This window comes from Ranitomeya variabilis, chromosome 1 (assembly GCF_051348905.1).
Source record: "Ranitomeya variabilis isolate aRanVar5 chromosome 1, aRanVar5.hap1, whole genome shotgun sequence".
In the NCBI taxonomy this organism is placed as follows: domain Eukaryota; kingdom Metazoa; phylum Chordata; class Amphibia; order Anura; family Dendrobatidae; genus Ranitomeya; species Ranitomeya variabilis.
Window position 1 is genome coordinate 598,999,447 of NC_135232.1, and position 17,689 is coordinate 599,017,135.

Below are 17,689 nucleotides of genomic sequence, written 5' to 3' on the forward strand. Positions count from 1 at the left end.
CAAACATGAAAAAGGACACGCATTGCAGTGCCATATTTTACACCCAATAAAGTATGGAAGAATGAATGACAATAAACCCAAATTAATACTACCTTCTTTGTTAATGGTTGTAAGAACTTATGTTGGGCTCCATATCTACAACAACTGTAGTGTTAGAAAAAAGAGGAGGATATGAAGTAGCCATCAATGCCCTCTAAGCTAATTCCCACCCCAAGTTTGCTAACAATGTACATTTTTTGGAGAGAATAGTCCAGAATAGGATTTCACCACCGGGTATCATTGGTGATGAAACTTTTATTGGCTCACCTGGTGAGGTGGATCCTTTAAGACCAAAGTGATCAGCAAAAAGAGAAGGTGACAGTGCAGCGGAGTGAGGGATGAAGCATGTGTAAGGAGATGGACATGTTGCCCATGTCTTCTCTTGAAGAAACAAGTTAAATGTTATGTGATGTAATGTGAACTGTAATGTATAATGTGAATTGTGTTGTGCGTTAAAGATGTTAGCAATATTAATAAAGTATGCAGTCTGATAATAGAAATATTGAGGTTTATGTTTTGGGTCTAGCCCAGAGTGGGATTGCTAAGCTAAAGGTAAAGTGATGGTTTTCAAGTGAGGAAGTCAGATAAGGCTTGGAGTGCATAGCAATAAGACCTGAGGATCAAACTGAGTGGTGAAGACTGAAGAAAAGAAACAGCGTGATTCAAAGCAGGAATGACAAAGAATCATAGTGATCTACTGCCACACACTTCAAAAATAAGGTAGACCAAACAAGGCAAGTCTTTGTTGTCTGACTACTACTCATTGAGCTGTCCAACATTGGACCCTGGAAAACTAACAACATCAGTTACCTGAGGCCTACATGGATGCAGCACCCTCACAGCACCAGTCCACAAACCCAGCCAGGACCCCTATCTTCATGTAACATGCAGGAGAGCAAGAGACAAGTACCTCACCAACTGCTACCACCCTGTATCACAGTAGCGTAGCTACTGGGGGGGCAGAGGGGGCCATCGCCCCGGGCCCTGTCACATGAAGGGGCCCACCGGGAGCCAGGGAGAGGCCACTTCTGTGAGGAGGCAGAACACCGCATAGGAGCAGAGCAGTATAATGTCTGCTCCCATCTGGCGGAGACTCTGCACGCTATTAGCACAGTGGAGTGATGTTTATGGAGCAGCGCAGAGGTCACTAATCAGTGTGAGTCTGTGGGAGCCTCGTTCTGGCCTCTTTCTCACTCTCAGGCTATGTGCACACGGTGCGGATTGGCCGCTGCGGATTCACAGCAGTTTTCCATCTGGTTTACGGTACCATGTAAACCTATGGAAAACCAAATCCACTGTGCCCATGGTGCGGAAAATACCACGCGGAAACACTGCATTGTATTTTCCGCAGCATGTCAATTCTTTTTGCAGATTCCGCAGCGTTTTACACCTGCTCCTGTATAGGTGGTAAAACGCAGATGAAATCTGCACAAAAAACACAGGAAATCAGCGGTAAATCCGCACACGAATCCGCAACAAGTGCACATAGTCTCATAGTCTTAGGCTGGGTTCACACTGCGTTAGTGTGACCCATTTAACGGACTACGTTACACCGCGGCATAACACGTTGTAACGTAGTCCGTTAACGCCGCCATTGAATGCAATGGCAGACGCATCGCTAGCGATGTGTCATCATTGAGTGACGGACCCTGAGACGCGGGCTGCAGCGTTTCTGGGTCCGTCACTGCTAGCGCAGATAGAGCTAGCAGAGCTCTATCTGCGCTAGCGGGATGCAAACGCCGGCACTTGCGCTAGCAGCAGCCCGTTAGCGTATGTGCTGAGCGGGCTGCTGCTAACGCAATGTGAACCTAGCCTAACATTGAGCGCTTGTGACATAGCTTCTAACTTCTGGCCAGTCAGAAGCTGCGCTCACAAGTTTGAGCAGCGGCACGGCAGCAGTGCCACAAAATAGTGAATACGCCGGAGGATGAGTAAATGACCGGGGTATCCAAATCATGACAGGGAGCTGCGAATCCATCATACTGTGTATACGGGAGCTGTGGGCCAATCATACTATGTATAAGGGAGCTGCGGGCCCATCATACTATGTATAAGGGAGCTTCAGGCCCATCATACTGTGTATAAGGGAGCTTCGGGCCCATCATACTGTGTATAAGGGAGCTGCGGGCCCATCATACTGTGTATAAGGAAGCTGTGGGCCAATCATACTGTGTATAAGGGAGCTGCGGGCCCATCATACTATGTATAAGGGAGCTGCAGGCCCATCATACTGTGTATAAGGGAGCTACGGGCCCATCATACTGTGTATAAGGGAGCTGCGGGCCAATCATACTGTGTATATGGGAGCTGCGGGCCCATCATACTGTGTATAAGGAGCTGCGGGCCAATCATACTATGTATAAGGAAGTCCATCATACTGTTTGTACGGGAGCTGCAGGCCCATCAGACAGTGTTTAAGGGATCTGTGGGCCCATCACACTGTGTATATGGGAGCTGCGGGCCCATCATACTATGTATAAGGGAGCTGCGGGCCAATCATACTATGTCTAAGGGAGCTGCGGGCCCATCATACTGTGTATAAGGGAGCTGCGGGCCCATCATACTATGTATAAGGGAGCTGCGGGCCCATCATACTATGTATAAGGGAGCTGCGGGCCCATCATACTATGTATAAGGGAGCTGCGGGCCCATCATACTGTGTATAAGGGAGCTGCGGGCCCATCATACTGTGTATACGGGAGCTGCGGGCTCATCATACTGTGTATAAGGGAGCTGCGGGCCCATCATACTGTGTATAAGGGAGCTGCGGGCCCATCATACTGTGTATAAGGGAGCTGCGGGCCCATCATACTATGTATAAGGGAGCTGCGGGCCCATCATACTGTGTATAAGGGAGCTACGGGCCCATCATACTGTATAAGGGAGCTGTGGTCCCATCATACTGTGTATAAGGGAGCTGCGGGTCCATCATACTGTGTATAAGGGAGCTGCGGGCCCATCATACTGTGTATACGGGAGCTGCGGGCTCATCATACTGTGTATAAGGGAGCTGCGGGCCCATCATACTGTATAAGGGAGCTGTGGTCCCATCATACTGTGTATAAGGGAGCTGCGGGTCCATCATACTGTGTATAAGGGAGCTGCGGGCCCATCATACTGTGTATAAGGGAGCTGTGGGCCCATCATACTGTGTATAAGGGAGCTGCAGGCCAATCATACTGTGTGTAGGGAACTGTGAGGGACATCATACTGTTTGACGGGAGCTGCCGGCCCATCATACTGTGTATAGGGAACTGTGAAGGCATATTGTGCATATGGGAGCTGTTGGCCCATTACACTGTATATAGGGGAGCTCTGGGGGGCATTATACTTTCTATAGTGGAGTTCTGTCAGCATTATACTGTGTATAGGGGAGCATTGGACTCATATTATCTATAGGGGAGCAGTGGGAACATCATATGGTGTATCGGGGAGTTATAGAATCATCATACTGTGTATAGGGGAGCTGTGGGGGCCTTAGACTGTGTATAGGGAAGCTTTAAGCTCACCATACTGTGTATAATGGAGCAGTACATGGGGGAACTTAGGGAACATTATTAAATGTTAAGTGGGCACTTAAGCATTATTGTTATAGGGGCACTCAGAGTATTGTGACCATCAAAGTTGCATATGGTCACAATAAGGTGGTAAAGTCAATGTTCGTTTTTGTATATAGATTTATTTTCAATAACAGTGCGGTCATATTCTGAGGTTCCCCTATATTCACAATTAGAGTGCGCAACCGTAGCTGTAATCAGGGTTAGCTGGTTAGGGGCCCACTCAGATGTTTCGCCCCCCCAAAGTTGAAACCCTAGCTACGCCTCTGCTGTATCATATTACACATAAGTGAGAAAGAACCAGAAAACCAGGATATGCAGGATGGCATATAAGCAAGTGAAGCAGGTAGCACTGATAAAGCAGGGTCAGGTGTGTGTTCACACACAGGGACTGTAGTATTTTTTAGAAAAACTGATATCTTCTGTTAGGGCAATTTTTAACCACTAGAGTAATTGAAATGTAAATGCATTCTGATATCTTCCAGCAGGGCAAGGGTTAATACCAGTAATGTAATAAAAAAAGTAAAAGCAGTCTGGTATCTTTTTACAGGGCAACAGTTAATTGCAGCAATATTTCAGAGAAATACAGTAAATGCAGTCTGGTGTCTTTCAATAGGGCAATAGATAATAGCAGCAATGCAACAGAGAAGTAAATACAGTTAATTTTTTTTAAGCAGGGCCATCTTGTTACCAGCAATGTAGCAAAGGAGTAAATGCAGGCTAGAATCTTACAACTAAGGTAATAATTGGTTACAGGAAAGCAATTAAGTATAGGTAAACTGCAGATTGGCTTAAAGAAATGCATTACTTTTAATGCAAAGGCCAGTGTAAACAGTTTAAAAAAGTTGGTAATTTGCTGAGTAGTGGTTGTGGACATAGTGTTGTGCTTGGAAATACTGTTGAAGCCAGAAGTTTACATACACTATATACTCTAGAGTTCTAGTCCTCATCCTCTCTGAAGAGGCAATTTCCCAGAGGAGCATTGCGGCTTTAAGTCCCCTCTCCTCGACATGCTTAACATGTCACTCTCCGCAAGGAGAAACAATACTTCTTGGATCCCGGTCAGATGACTCTCAATCAGCCAAACCAGATCTCCACTTTGCACTGACGAGGGGCAGTACCCCGGAACACAGTGTCTGCAAATTGCGATCTGGTTTGGCTCTTATCCTAAGTCATGTGACAAGACTCGTTAAAGTGTCGACATTGACTGTTAGGATTGCTACTTCCAATAGGGGCACTAGAGTTCTAGTCTTCTTCTTCTCTGAAGAGACAATTTGCATATTTCCCAGAGGAGCATTGCGTGTTTAAGTCTCCTCACCTCGACAAGCTTAACATGTCACTCTCTGCAAGGAGAAATGATACTTCTTGGATCCCGGTCAGACACCTCTCAATCAGCCAAACCAGATCTCCACTTTGCACTGATGAGGGGCAGTACCCCGAAACACAGTGTCTGCAAATTGAGATCTGGTTTGGCTCTTATCCTAAGTCATGTGACAAAGCTCGTTAAAGGGTCGACATTGACTGTTAGGATTGCTACTTCCAGTAGGTGGCACTAGAGTTCTAGTCCTCTTCCTCTCTGAAGAGACAATTTGCATACACTATATAAAAAGACACATCTGCATGTTTTTCTCAATATCTGACATGAAATTGGAATAAACCTTTCCCGTTTTAGGTCAATTAGGATTAATATTATTAATGTTTGCCAAATGCCAGAATAATGAGAGAGATCAAATGTTTTAAAGCATTTTTATTACTTACTCCAAATTCAAAAGTTTACATACATTTAATTAGCATTTGGCACCATTGCCCTTAATCTGAATGGCTTGGGCCATCTGTTTGGGATATCCTTCCACAAGCTTCTCACAAAAGTTGGTTGGAATTTGGGCCTATTCCCCCTGAGAAAACTGTTGAAACTGAACCCAGTTTGTAGGTTGCCGGGATCGCACCTGCCTTTTTAGCTTTGCCCATAAATTTTCAATAGGATTGAGTTCAGAGCTTTGTGATGGCCACTCCAAAACACTGACTTTGTCATCATTAAGCCACTTGGTTATGATTTTGGCAGTATGTTTCGGGTCATTGTCCATTTGGAAGACCCATTTCTGCCCAAGCTTTAACTTGCTGGCTGATGTCCTGAGATGTTGCTTCATTATTGCCACATAATTGTCTTTTATCATGATGCCATTTATTTTTGTGAAGCGCACCAATCCCTCCTGCAGCAAAACAACGTCACAACATTATGCTGCCTCCTCCGCGTTTCACAGTTGGGATGGTGTTCTTAGACTTCCAAATTTCTCCTTTTTCCTCCAAACTTAACTATGGTTATTATGCCCAAAAAGTTCAATTTTAGTTTGATCAGACCACAGAACATGTCTCCAAAAATTAAGATCTGTGTTCCTGTGTGCATTTGCAAACATTAATCAGGCCTTTATATGTTTCTTTTGGAGTAATAGCTTCTTCCTGGCAGAGTGGCCTTTCAGCCCATGTTGATACAGTACTTGTTTCACTGTGGATATTGACACAATCTCAACAGTGTCCACCATCATCTTCACAAGTTATTTTGCTTTTGTCCTTGGGTTGATCTGCACATGTCGGACAAAAGCACGTTCATCCCTGGGACACAGAACCCATCACCTTCCTGACTGATATGATGGCTGGACATTTCCATCTTGTTTGAACTTACGTATAATTGTTTGTACAGATGAACGAGGCACCATCAGGTATCTTGAAATTGTACCCAAGGATGAGTCAGACTTGTGGAAGTTCACAATTCTCTTCCTGATATTTTGGCTGATTTCTTAAGAGTTTCCCATGATGCTACACAAAGAAGCACTGTGTTTCAGGTATGCATTAAAATACATCCACAGGTGTGTCTCTATTTAACTCAGATGTTGCAAAAAAAACCAGAAGCTTCCAAACACATGACATCATCATATAGCCTTCTGACTGAGCACTCCGCCTCCTAGCCACAGGTGTTTTAATCGGAACAGGTCCATTACCCCTCCACAGAGAGAGAGAATGTTAGTCTAAGAAGAGGTTTCACAGGTACCCATTCACATGGAGATGTTTATTCTCAGTGAGGAAAGGAAAGCGTAGGACCTGGTATACGAGAGATGCCCTAAAGTGGCTACCAGGTACACATAAAATTGGCCATTGTTAGGCGCTAAACGCTCTCATTTCTCATATTTCTAGTGCAGTAATGCAGTTCAGTTTTCATGTTTCATGTTTGCATGTTTCAGCGCTGCAGTGAGCTGCCTTATTTACTTGACTGTATGCGAGTTGGTGACTCTAGGTTCAGCACTAGTGTTGAGCATTCCGATACCGCAAGTATCGGGTATCGGCCGATACTTGCGGGTATCGGAATTCCAATACCGAGATCCGATACTTTTGTGGTATCGGGTATCGGTATCGAAACAACATTAATTTGTAAAATAAAGAATTAAAATGAAAAATATTGCTATACTCACCTCTCCGACGCAGCCTGGACTTCACCGAGGGAACCGGCAGCGTTCTTTGCTTAAAATGCGCGCTTTTCCTTCCTTCCGTGACGTCACGGCTTGTGATTGGTCGCGTGCCGCCCATGTGGCCGCGACGCGACCAATCACAGCAAGCTGTGACGTAATTTTCAGGTCCTTCTAGGCATTCAGTATTTTAAAATTACGTTCCGGCTTTGTGATTGGTCGCGTCGCGGTCACATGGGCGACGCGACCAATCACAAGCCGTGACGTCACGGGAGGCAGGAAACGCGCGCATTTTTAAAATTACGTCACGGCTTGTGATTGGTTGCGTGCCGCCCATGTGACCGCGACGCGACCAATCACAGCAAGCCGTGACGTAATTTCAGGTCCTGAATGCAGAAATAGGCATTCAGGACCTGAAATGACGTCACGGCTTGCTGTGATTGGTCGCGTCGCGGTCACATGGGCGGCACGCAACCAATCACAAGCCGTGACGTAATTTTAAAAATGCGCGCGTTTCCTGCCTCCCGTGACGTCACGGCTTGTGATTGGTCGCGTCGCCCATGTGACCGCGACGCGACCAATCACAAAGCCGGAACGTAATTTTAAAATACTGAATGCCTAGAAGGACCTGAAAATTATGTCACGGCTTGCTGTGATTGGTCGCGTCGCGGCCACATGGGCGGCACGCGACCAATCACAAGCCGTGACGTCACGGAAGGAAGGAAAAGCGCGCATTTTAAGCAAAGAACGCTGCCGGTTCCCTCGGTGAGGTCCAGGCTGCGTCGGAGAGGTGAGTATAGCAATATTTTTTATTTTAATTCTTTATTTTACACATTAATATGGTTCCCAGGGCCTGAAGGAGAGTTTCCTCTCCTTCAGACCCTGGGAACCATCAGGGATACCGTCCAATACTTGAGTCCCATTGACTTGTATTGGGATCGGGTATCGGTATCGGATTAGATCCGATACTTTGCCGGTATCGGCCGATACATTCCGATACCGATACTTTCAAGTATCGGACGGTATCGCTCAACACTATTCAGCACCTGTTCACACTTAGCCTATATTTGGATGTGATGGTCAGTTTTTTTAAATGTATTCTTTAGCCTTCTGACTGAGCACTCCGCCTCCTAGCCACAGGTGTTTTAATCACAACAGGTCCATTACCCCTCCACAGAGAGAGAGAATGTTAGTCTAAGAAGAGGTTTCACAGGTACCCATTCACATGGACACGTTTATTCTCAGCGAGGAAAGGAAAGCCTAGGACCTGGTATACGAGAGATGCCCTAAAGTGGCTACCAGGTACACATAAAATTGGCCATTTTTATGCGCTAAACGCTCTCATTTTTCATATTTCTAGTGCAGTAATGCAGTTCAGTTTTCATGTTTCATGTTTGCATGTTCCAGCGCTGCAGTGTGCTGCCTTTTTTACTTGACTGTATACGAGTTGGTGACTCTAGGTTCAGCACCTGTTCACACAGGGTACATTCACACTGGACTTTTTTGCTGCGTATTTTTGCTGCATTTTTTTATGCAAATTTTCAGCTGCTTTTTACAGTACCAGCAAAGTCTATGAGATTTCAGAAATCTCATGCACACACATTGGGTTTTTGTTTGATCAGTATTTTCTGCTTTGCTGCGTTTTTTGGACATAGGGCATGTCACTTCTTTCAGCGTTTTTGCTGCGTTTTTGCAGCGTTTTTTCACCCATTGACTTGAATGGGTGATGGAAAAAACGCTGCAAAAACGCAGCAAAAAACGCATGTTTGCATTATTTGCTGCGTTTTTTGTGCAGAAAAATCATGGCCAGCAGGAAGTGATCTCACAGCCAAGAGCTTAGGGGTGTGGTTAGTGAGGTGTGAAGAGCCATTGTGAGCCATTGTAAGGTGTGAAGAGCCATTGTGAGGTGTCCTGATTGTGATCTATTGTGAGGGAGTTCCTGGTAGGGAGGTGTGAGGAGTCATTGTGAGCCATTGTGAGGTGTGAAGAGCCATTGTGAGGTGTCCTGATTGTGATCTATTGTGAGGGAGTTCCTGGTAGTGAGGTGTGAAGAGCCATTGTGAGCCATTGTGAGGTGTGAAGAGCCATTGTGAGGTGTCCTGATTGTGATCTATTGTGAGGGAGTTCCTGGTAGTGAGGTGTGAAGATCCATTGTGAGCCATTGTGAGGTATGAAGAGCCATTGTGAGGTGTCCTGATTGTGATCTATTGTAAGGGAGTTTCTGGTAGTGAGGTGTTAGCCATGTCTTGGTATAGGAGGATGAGCATTAATGTTTCCCAACTAATCATGGAGGTAATATTTTTTTTAATTTGTGATATATCTATCTATCCGATTGTTTGCAATGGTACACTTTGCGATGCTCATGTGCTGTTATGTACATGTTCATGTGTTCTGCATGTGTATGTTTGTATCTTCCTTGTCATGAATGTTGGCTTCATTTCATCTTGCATTTGGTAATTACTTTTTCATTTATTTTTCCAAGGTGGAAGCAATGCCTGTAATTTGGGATGTAGCTTGCCCAAACTACAGTGATCGTCAAAAAAAGGCCGATGCATGGCATGTAATTCGCCGTAAATTGTTCCCCCGCTGGGATGAAGGCAATGCTAAGCTCCACTGGGGTCACTTAACTTTATTATCATGCACAAATAGACAAAAAAATGCACCAAAACCGCACAAAAAACGCATCTATAAGCAGCTGAAAATTGGCATAAAAAACGCAGCAAAAAGACGCAGCAAAAAGACGCAGCAAAAAAGTCCTGTGTGAACTTACTCAAAAAAAGCACCAAATACGCACCAAAAAAACGCACCTAAATTAGCATAAAAAAACACAGCAAAAATATACATCAAAAAAGTCCTGTGTGAACTTACCCTTAGCCTATATTTGGATGTGACGGTCAGTTTTTTGAAATGTATTCTTTAGCCTTCTGACTGAGCACTCCGCCTCCTAGCCCAGGTGTTTTAATCGCAGCAGGTCCATTACCCCTCCACAGAGAGAGAGAATGTTAGTCTAAGAAGAGGTTTCACAGGTACCCATTCACATGGAGACGTTTATTCTCAGCAAGGAAAGGAAAGCGTAGGACCTGGTATACCAGAGATGTCCTAAAGTGGCTATCAGGTACACATAAAATTGGCCATTTTTATGCACTAAACGCTCTCATTTTTTATATTTCTAGTGCAGTAATGCAGTTCAGTTTTCATGTTTCATGTTTGCATGTTTCAGCGCTGCAGTGTGCTGCCTTATTTACTTGATTTTCATATGGGCAGTCCAGAATTGCTTAAAGGCATAGTAATTTTAGTGTGTGTAATCGTTTCACTTTGCAGTAGGTAAAAAAAAGCCTTAAAACATTCTCTCTCTCATTATTCTGGCACTTAGCAAATACTAATAATTACGGTAATCCGAATTGACCTAAAATGGGAAAGGTTTATCCTGATTTCATGTTAGATATTGAGAAAAACATGCATATGTGTCCTTTTATATAGCGTATGTATACCATATATACTCGGCTGAAAGTCCCCCTCTCGGCTTATACTCGAATCATACCCAGGGGTCGGCAGGGGAGGGGGAGCGGGGACTGTCTAATTATACTCACCTGCTCCTGGCTCCATAGGGGTGGAGCCGCATATTCATTACTGTAATGAGCGGTAACGGTGATGCTCAGTACAGGAAGAAGCAGAGGCGCCGGGGAAGCAGGGACTGCACCACGCCAGAAACAGGTGAGTATACGGGGAGGGGGAGCGCTGCGCGATATTCACCTGCTCCTCGTTCCGGCGCCACCCCGTCTTCAGCGTCTTCTGCAGTAACGCTCAGGTCAGAGGGCGCGGTGACGTGGTTAGAGTGTGCCCTCTGCCTGAACGTCAGTGCAGAAGACGCTGAAGATGGAGCGGCACCGGAACAAGGAGCAGGTGAATATTGCAAGCGCCGGGGGCCTGAGTGACAGAGAGGTGAGTATGTGAATTTTTTTATCGCAACAGCAAATGGGGCAAGTGTCTGTATGGAGCATCTATGGGGCCATAACGTTTGTGCAGCACTATATGGGGAAAATGTCTGTATGGGGCCATAACGTTTGTGGACCACTATATGGGGCAAGTGTCTGTATGGGGCCATAACGTTTGTGCAGCACTATATGGGGCAAGTGTCTGTATGGGGCCATAACATTTGTGCAGCATTATATGGGGCAAGTGTCTGTATGGGGCCATAACGTTTGTGCAGCATTATATGGGGCAAGTGTCTGTATGGGGCCATAACGTTTTTGCAGCACTATATGGGGCAAGTGTCTGTATGGGGCCATAACGTTTGTGCAGCATTATATGGGGCAAGTGTCTGTATGGGGCCATAATGTTTGTGCAGCATTATATGGGGCAAATTATATGGGGCGAAAAACGGAGGGAGACAATGATTTGATAAACACTACGCATCTCTGTGACTGTGCAAACACTGGGTGTCACTATTGTACTTTACAGTATATAGGTCAGCAATACCATAATAATCACAAAAAGCAGTAAATATATGTATAATATTGAAACAATACAATAAAAAAGAAAAATTACTACATTATAATGTGGTCAAGCCATCTAAAATCACTCAGTGACAAGAGAACCAAACGATCAGGTACCCTATGGTTTACCCTCAAATATCACAATATATAATAATATAAATCTGAATAAGAAATGTGTACAGTATATTACATAAAATAAATTTTAAAAATTTTAAAAATTAAAATTGGCGACTATTAACTAATGTACATTATAAATATTATTTATTATTATTTGGGTATTAATAATATATACTGGGATAGTATATGCCCAATAGTAATAGAGTCCTTTCGGGCACAAAGTGGCTAATTTAAAGATCAAGAAAGATTCCCTATTATTTAATCTTTAAAGGTGGTCAGGAATAGTCAAATGTTATTGCTCTAAGATAGTGAGATGTAGATTTTCAGAATTATTTTGATGGTTTCTTAAAAAAAGTCTAGACAAATTGCAGTCTGTTATTCCGTTTGTTTTGTTGTGTCTATGCAGGGATGACATCACCACCCGGCGCACCCTGGCAAGTGCCGTGGCCCTGAGCAAGTAGGGGGCCCACTCACCGTCAGTGACATCGGCATGCTATGGAACCTGTAAGTCGGGTGAGTCCTGTAACAGTGCTCAAGAGTGGGCCCCCCACTTGCTCAGGGCCCCAGCACTTGCAATACTTAACCCCTTAACGACCGCCGATACGCCTTTTAACGGCGGCCGCTAAGGGTACTTAAACCACGGAAAAAGTGGAAAAAGTGAATAGCGCCCCCCAGAGTCGGATTTTCTCTGGGGTCTCGGTTGACGAGGGTAGCCGAGACCCCAGAGAACATGATTCGGGGGGTTTTTACCGACCCCCGAGTTGCGATCGCTGGTAATTAACCGTTTACCGGCGGTCGCAACAAAAAAAAAAAACGCGATTTGCCGTTTAATTTCTCTGTCCTCCGATGTGATCGCACATTGGAGGACAGAGAAATGTGGTCCCCGATGGCCCCCAATAGCCCCCCGATACTTACCTACCTCCCCCGGTGCTCCTCGTGGCTCCCGATGGGCGCCGCCATCTCTTTTCTGGGAAAAAATGGCGGGCGCACGCGCAGTGCGCCCGCCGCCCGGCACCCGGAAGATCTTTGGGGTCTCGGCTGCCGGGGGTAGCCGAGAACCCAAAGAACATGATCGGGGTAGGTTTGCACCGACCCCTGTTTTGCGATCGCCGGTAATTAACAGTTTACCGGCGACCGCAAAAAAAAAAAAAAAGCGATCTGTAATTCTCTGTCCTCTGATGTGATCACACATCAGAGGACAGAGAAATAGGGGGATTCGGGGACCCTATAATACTCACCCGGTGTCCCTGGGTCCTCCTGTGTCTTCTCTTGCCGGCCGGCTTCTTCGTCGGGAAAGAAAATGGCGGGCGCATGCGCAGTGCGCCCGCCATCTGCTGCCATCTGCTGGCCGGCAGGAGAAGACGAGTTGGGGCTAAAATTAGGGTTAGGGTTAGGGTTAGGGTTAGAGTTAGGGTTAGGGTTAGGGTTAGGGTTAGAGTTAGGGTTAGAGTTAGAGTTAGGGTTAGGGTTAGAGTTAGGGTTAGGGTTAGGGTTGGGGCTAAATTTAGGGTTAGGGTTAGGGCTAGGGTTAGGGTTAGGCTACTTTCACACTAGCAGTTTTTGGCTTTCGTCGCAATGCGTCGGAGAAAAAACGCATCCTGCAAAAGTGCTTGCAGGATGCGTTTTTTCTCCATTGGCTTGCATTAGCGACGCATTGCGACGGATTGCCACATGTCGCATCCGTCGTGCGACGGATGCGTCGTGCTTTGGCGGACCGTCGGCACAAAAAAAGCTACATGTAACTTTTTTGTGCGACGTGTCCGCCATTTCCGACATGCATGGCCGGAACTCCACCCCCGCCTCCCCGCACCTCACAATGGGGCAGCGGATGCGTTGAAAAAACAGCATCCGCTGCACCCGTTGTGCGGCGCTTACAACGCTAGCGTCCGTACGTCGGCCCAACACACTGCGATGGGCTGAGTATGACGCTAGTGTGAAAGTAGCCTTAGGCTTCTTTCACACTTGCGTCGGTACGGGGAGGTCGCAATGCGTCGGCCCGACGTACCGACGCACGTTGTGAAAATTGTGCACAACGTGGGCAGCGGATGCAGTTTTTCAACGCATCCGCTGCCCAGTCTATGTCCTGGGGAGGAGGAGGCAGAGTTACGGCCACGCATGCGCGGAAATGGCGGACGCGACGTACAAAAAAAAGGTTACATTGAACTTTTTTTGTGACGACGGGGGTTAAAGTTATGGTTAGGGTTGGGGCTAAAGTTAGGGTTAGGGTTGGGGCTAAAGTTAGGGTTAGAGTTGGGATTAGGGTTAGGGTTTGGATTAGGGTTGGGATTAGTGTTACGTTTGGGATTAGGGTTGGGATTAGGGTTAGGGTTGGGATTAGGGTTAGGGGTGTGTTGGATTTAGGGTTTTGATTAGGGTTATGGTTAGGGTTGAGATTAGGGCTGTTTTGGGGTTAGGGTTGTGATTATCGTTACGGTTGTGATTAGGATTATGGATCGGGTTGAGATTAGGGTTAGGGGTGTGTTGGAGTTAGGGTTGGAGTTATAATTTGGGGGTTTCCACTGTTTAGGTACATCAGGGGGTCTCCAAACACGACAGCCAATTTTGCACTAAAAAAGTCAAATGGTACTCCCTCCCTTCTGAGCTCTGCCGTGCGCCCAAACAGTGGTTTACTCCCACATATGGGGCATCAGCGTACTCGGGATAAATTGGACAACAACTTTTGGGGTCCAATTTCTCCTGTTACCCTTGTGAAAATAAAAACTTGGGAGCTAAAAATCTTTTTTGTTGGAAAAAAAATATTTTTTTATTTTCACTACTCTGCATTATAAACTTCTGTGAAGCACTTGAGCTTTCAAAGTTCTCACTACATATCTAGATAAGTTCCTTAGGGGGTCTAGTTTCCAAAATTTGGTCACTTGTGGGGGTTTCTACTGTTTAGGTACATCAGGGGCTCTGCAAACGCAACATAACACCCACAGACAATTCTATCAAAGTCTGAATTCCAAAATGGCGCTCCTTCTCTTCCGAGCTCTGCCGTGTGCCAAAACAGTGGTTTACCCCCACATATGGGGTACCAGAATACTCAGGACAAATTGGAGAACAAATATTGGCTTCCAATTTCTCTTGTTACCTTTGTGAAAATAAAAATTTGGAGGCTAAAAAAATCTTTTTTGTGGGAAAAAAAATATTTTTTATTTTCACTACTCTGCATTATAAACTTCTGTGAAGCACTTGGGCATTCAAAGTTCTCACCACATATCTAGATAAGTTCCTTGGGGGGTCTATTTTCCAAAATGGGGTCACTTGTTTGGGGTTTCTACTGTTTAGGTACATTAGGAGTCTGCAAACGCAACATAACGCCCGCAGAAAATTCTATCAAAGTCTGCATTCCAAAATGGCGCTCCTTCCCTTCCGAGCTCTGCCGTGCGCCCAAACAGTGGTTTACCCCCACATATGGGGTACCAGCATACTCAGGACAAATTGGACAACAACTTTTGGGGTCCAATTTTTCTTGTTACCCTTGTGAAAATAAAAACTTGGGGGCTAAAAAAATCTTTATTGTTAAAAAATATATATTTTTTATTTTCACGACTCTGCATTATAAACTTCTGTGATGCACTTGGGCATTCAAAGTTCTCACTACACATCTAGATAAGTTCCTTGGGGGGTCTAGTTTCCAAAATGGGGTCACTTTTGGGGGGTTTCTACTGTTTAGGCACATCAGGGGCTCTCCAAACGCGACATGGCGTCCGATCTCCATTCCAGTCAATTTTGCATTGAAAAGTCAAATGGCACTCCTTTGCTTCCGAGCTCAGCCATGCGCCCAAACAGTGGTTTACCCCAACATATGGGGTGTCGGCGTACTCAAGACAAATTGTACAACAACTTCTGGGGTCCATTTTCTCCTGTTACCCTTGGTAAAATAAAAATTTGGAGGCAAAAAGATCATTTTTGTAGAAAAAATGCGATTTTTTTATTTTCACGGCTCTACGTTATAAACTTCTGTGAAGCACCTGGGGGTTTAAAGTGCTCACCACACATCTAGATAAGTTCCTTAAGGGGTCTAGTTTCCAAAATGGTGTCATATGTGGGGGTCTCCACTGTTTAGGCACATCAGCGGCTCTCCAAACGTGACATGGCGTCCGATCTCAGTTCCAGCCAATTCTACATTGAAAAAGTAAAACGACACTCCTTCTCTTCCAAGCTCTGCGGTGCGCCCAAACAGTGGTTTACCCCCATATATGGGGTATCGACGTACTCACGAGAAATTGCACAACAACTTTTGTGGTCTAATTTCTCCTGTTACCCTTGTGAAAATAAAAATTTGGGGGCAAAAAGATCATTTTTGTAGAAAAAATGAGATTTTTTATTTTCACGGCTCTACGTTATAAACTTCTGTGAAGCACTTGGGGGTTCAAAGTGCTCACCACACATCTAGATAAGTTCCTTGGGGGGTCTAGTTTCCAAAATGGTGTCACTTGTGGGGGGTTTCCACTGTTTAGGCACATTAGGGGCTCTCCAAACGCGACATGGCATCCGATCTCAATTCCAGCCAATTCTGCATTGAAACAGTCAAACGGTGCTCCTTCACTTCCAAGCTCTGCGGTGCGCCCAAACAGTGGTTTACCTCCACATATGGGGTATCGGCGTACTCAGGAAAAATTGCACAACAACTTTTGTGGTCTAATTTCTCCTGTTACCCTTGTGAAAATAAAAATTTGGGGGCAAAAAGATCATTTTTGTAGAAAAAATGAGATTTTTTATTTTCACGGCTCTACGTTATAAACTTCTGTGAAGCACTTGGGGGTTCAAAGTGCTCACCACACATCTAGATAAGTTCCTTGGGGGGTCTAGTTTCCAAAATGGTGTCACTTGTGGGGGGTTTCCACTGTTTAGGCACATTAGGGGCTCTCCAAACGCGACATGGCATCCGATCTCAATTCCAGCCAATTCTGCATTGAAACAGTCAAACGGTGCTCCTTCACTTCCAAGCTCTGCGGTGCGCCCAAACAGTGGTTTACCTCCACATATGGGGTATCGGCGTACTCAGGAAAAATTGCACAACAAAATGTGTGGTTAAATTTCTGTTTTTACACTTGTGAAAATTAAAAAAAATGGTTCTGAAGTAAAATGTTTGCAAAAAAAAGTTAAATGTTCATTTTTTTATTCCACATTGTTTTAGTTCCTGTGAAGTACGTAAAGGGTTAATAAACTTCTTGAATGTGGTTTTGAGCAGCTTGAGGGGAGCAGTTTTTAGAATGGTGTCACACTTGGTTATTTTCTATCATATAGACCCCTCAAAATCACTTCAAAGGTGATGTGGTCCCTAAAAAAAACATGGTGTTGTAAAAATGAGAAATTGCTGGTCAACTTTTAACCCTTATAACTCCCTAACAAAAAAAAAATTGTTTCCAAAATTGTGCTGATGTAAAGTAGACATGTGAGAAATGTTATTTATTAACTATTTTTTGTGACATATCTCTCTGATTTAAGGGCATAAAAATACAAAGTTTGAAAATTGCAAAATTTTAAAAATTTTCGCCATATTTCCATTTTTTTCATAAATAATCGCAAGTAATATCGAATAAATGTTACCACTAACTTGAAGTACAACATGTCACGAAAAAACAATCTCAGAATCAGCGGGATCCGATAAAGCATTCCAGAGTTATAACCTCATAAAGTGACACTGGTCAGAATTGTAAAAATTGGCTCGGTCATTAAGTACCAAATTGGCTCTGTCACTAAGGGGTTAAATCTCCCTGATCCTCGACAGCTCCAGTGTTTTCTGCGGTTTCTGACTCTTCACAGCAGAGGGCTTGATGACCTCACTAGTGTGTGTCGTCTTCTCTGACAAGTCACAGTGCAGAGAGCTGGGAGACAGAGACACTGAGGAGTCTGGACCTGGAGCCAGCGAGAAGAGGTGAGTATTTGATTTTTTAATGTATGGAGCATTACATGGGGCCCATTCTGTATGGATCATTATTTGGGGCCCATTCTGTATGAAGCATAATATGGGGCCCATTATTCTGTATGGAGCAATATATGAGGCCCATTCCGT

The 17,689-nt window shown here is 44.8% G+C and overlaps 1 long non-coding RNA gene across 1 annotated transcript in view; it reads left to right on the plus strand.

Annotated features, from left to right (window-relative positions):
- Positions 1-9,288: 9,288 nt before the first annotated feature.
- Positions 9,289-17,689, plus strand: part of LOC143808464 (uncharacterized) — a 79,049-nt gene continuing 70,648 nt past the window's right edge. Inside the window, exon 1 of the long non-coding RNA XR_013221966.1 lies at positions 9,289-9,346. This is a non-coding gene — a long non-coding RNA (uncharacterized LOC143808464). The remainder of the gene's footprint in view (positions 9,347-17,689) is intronic.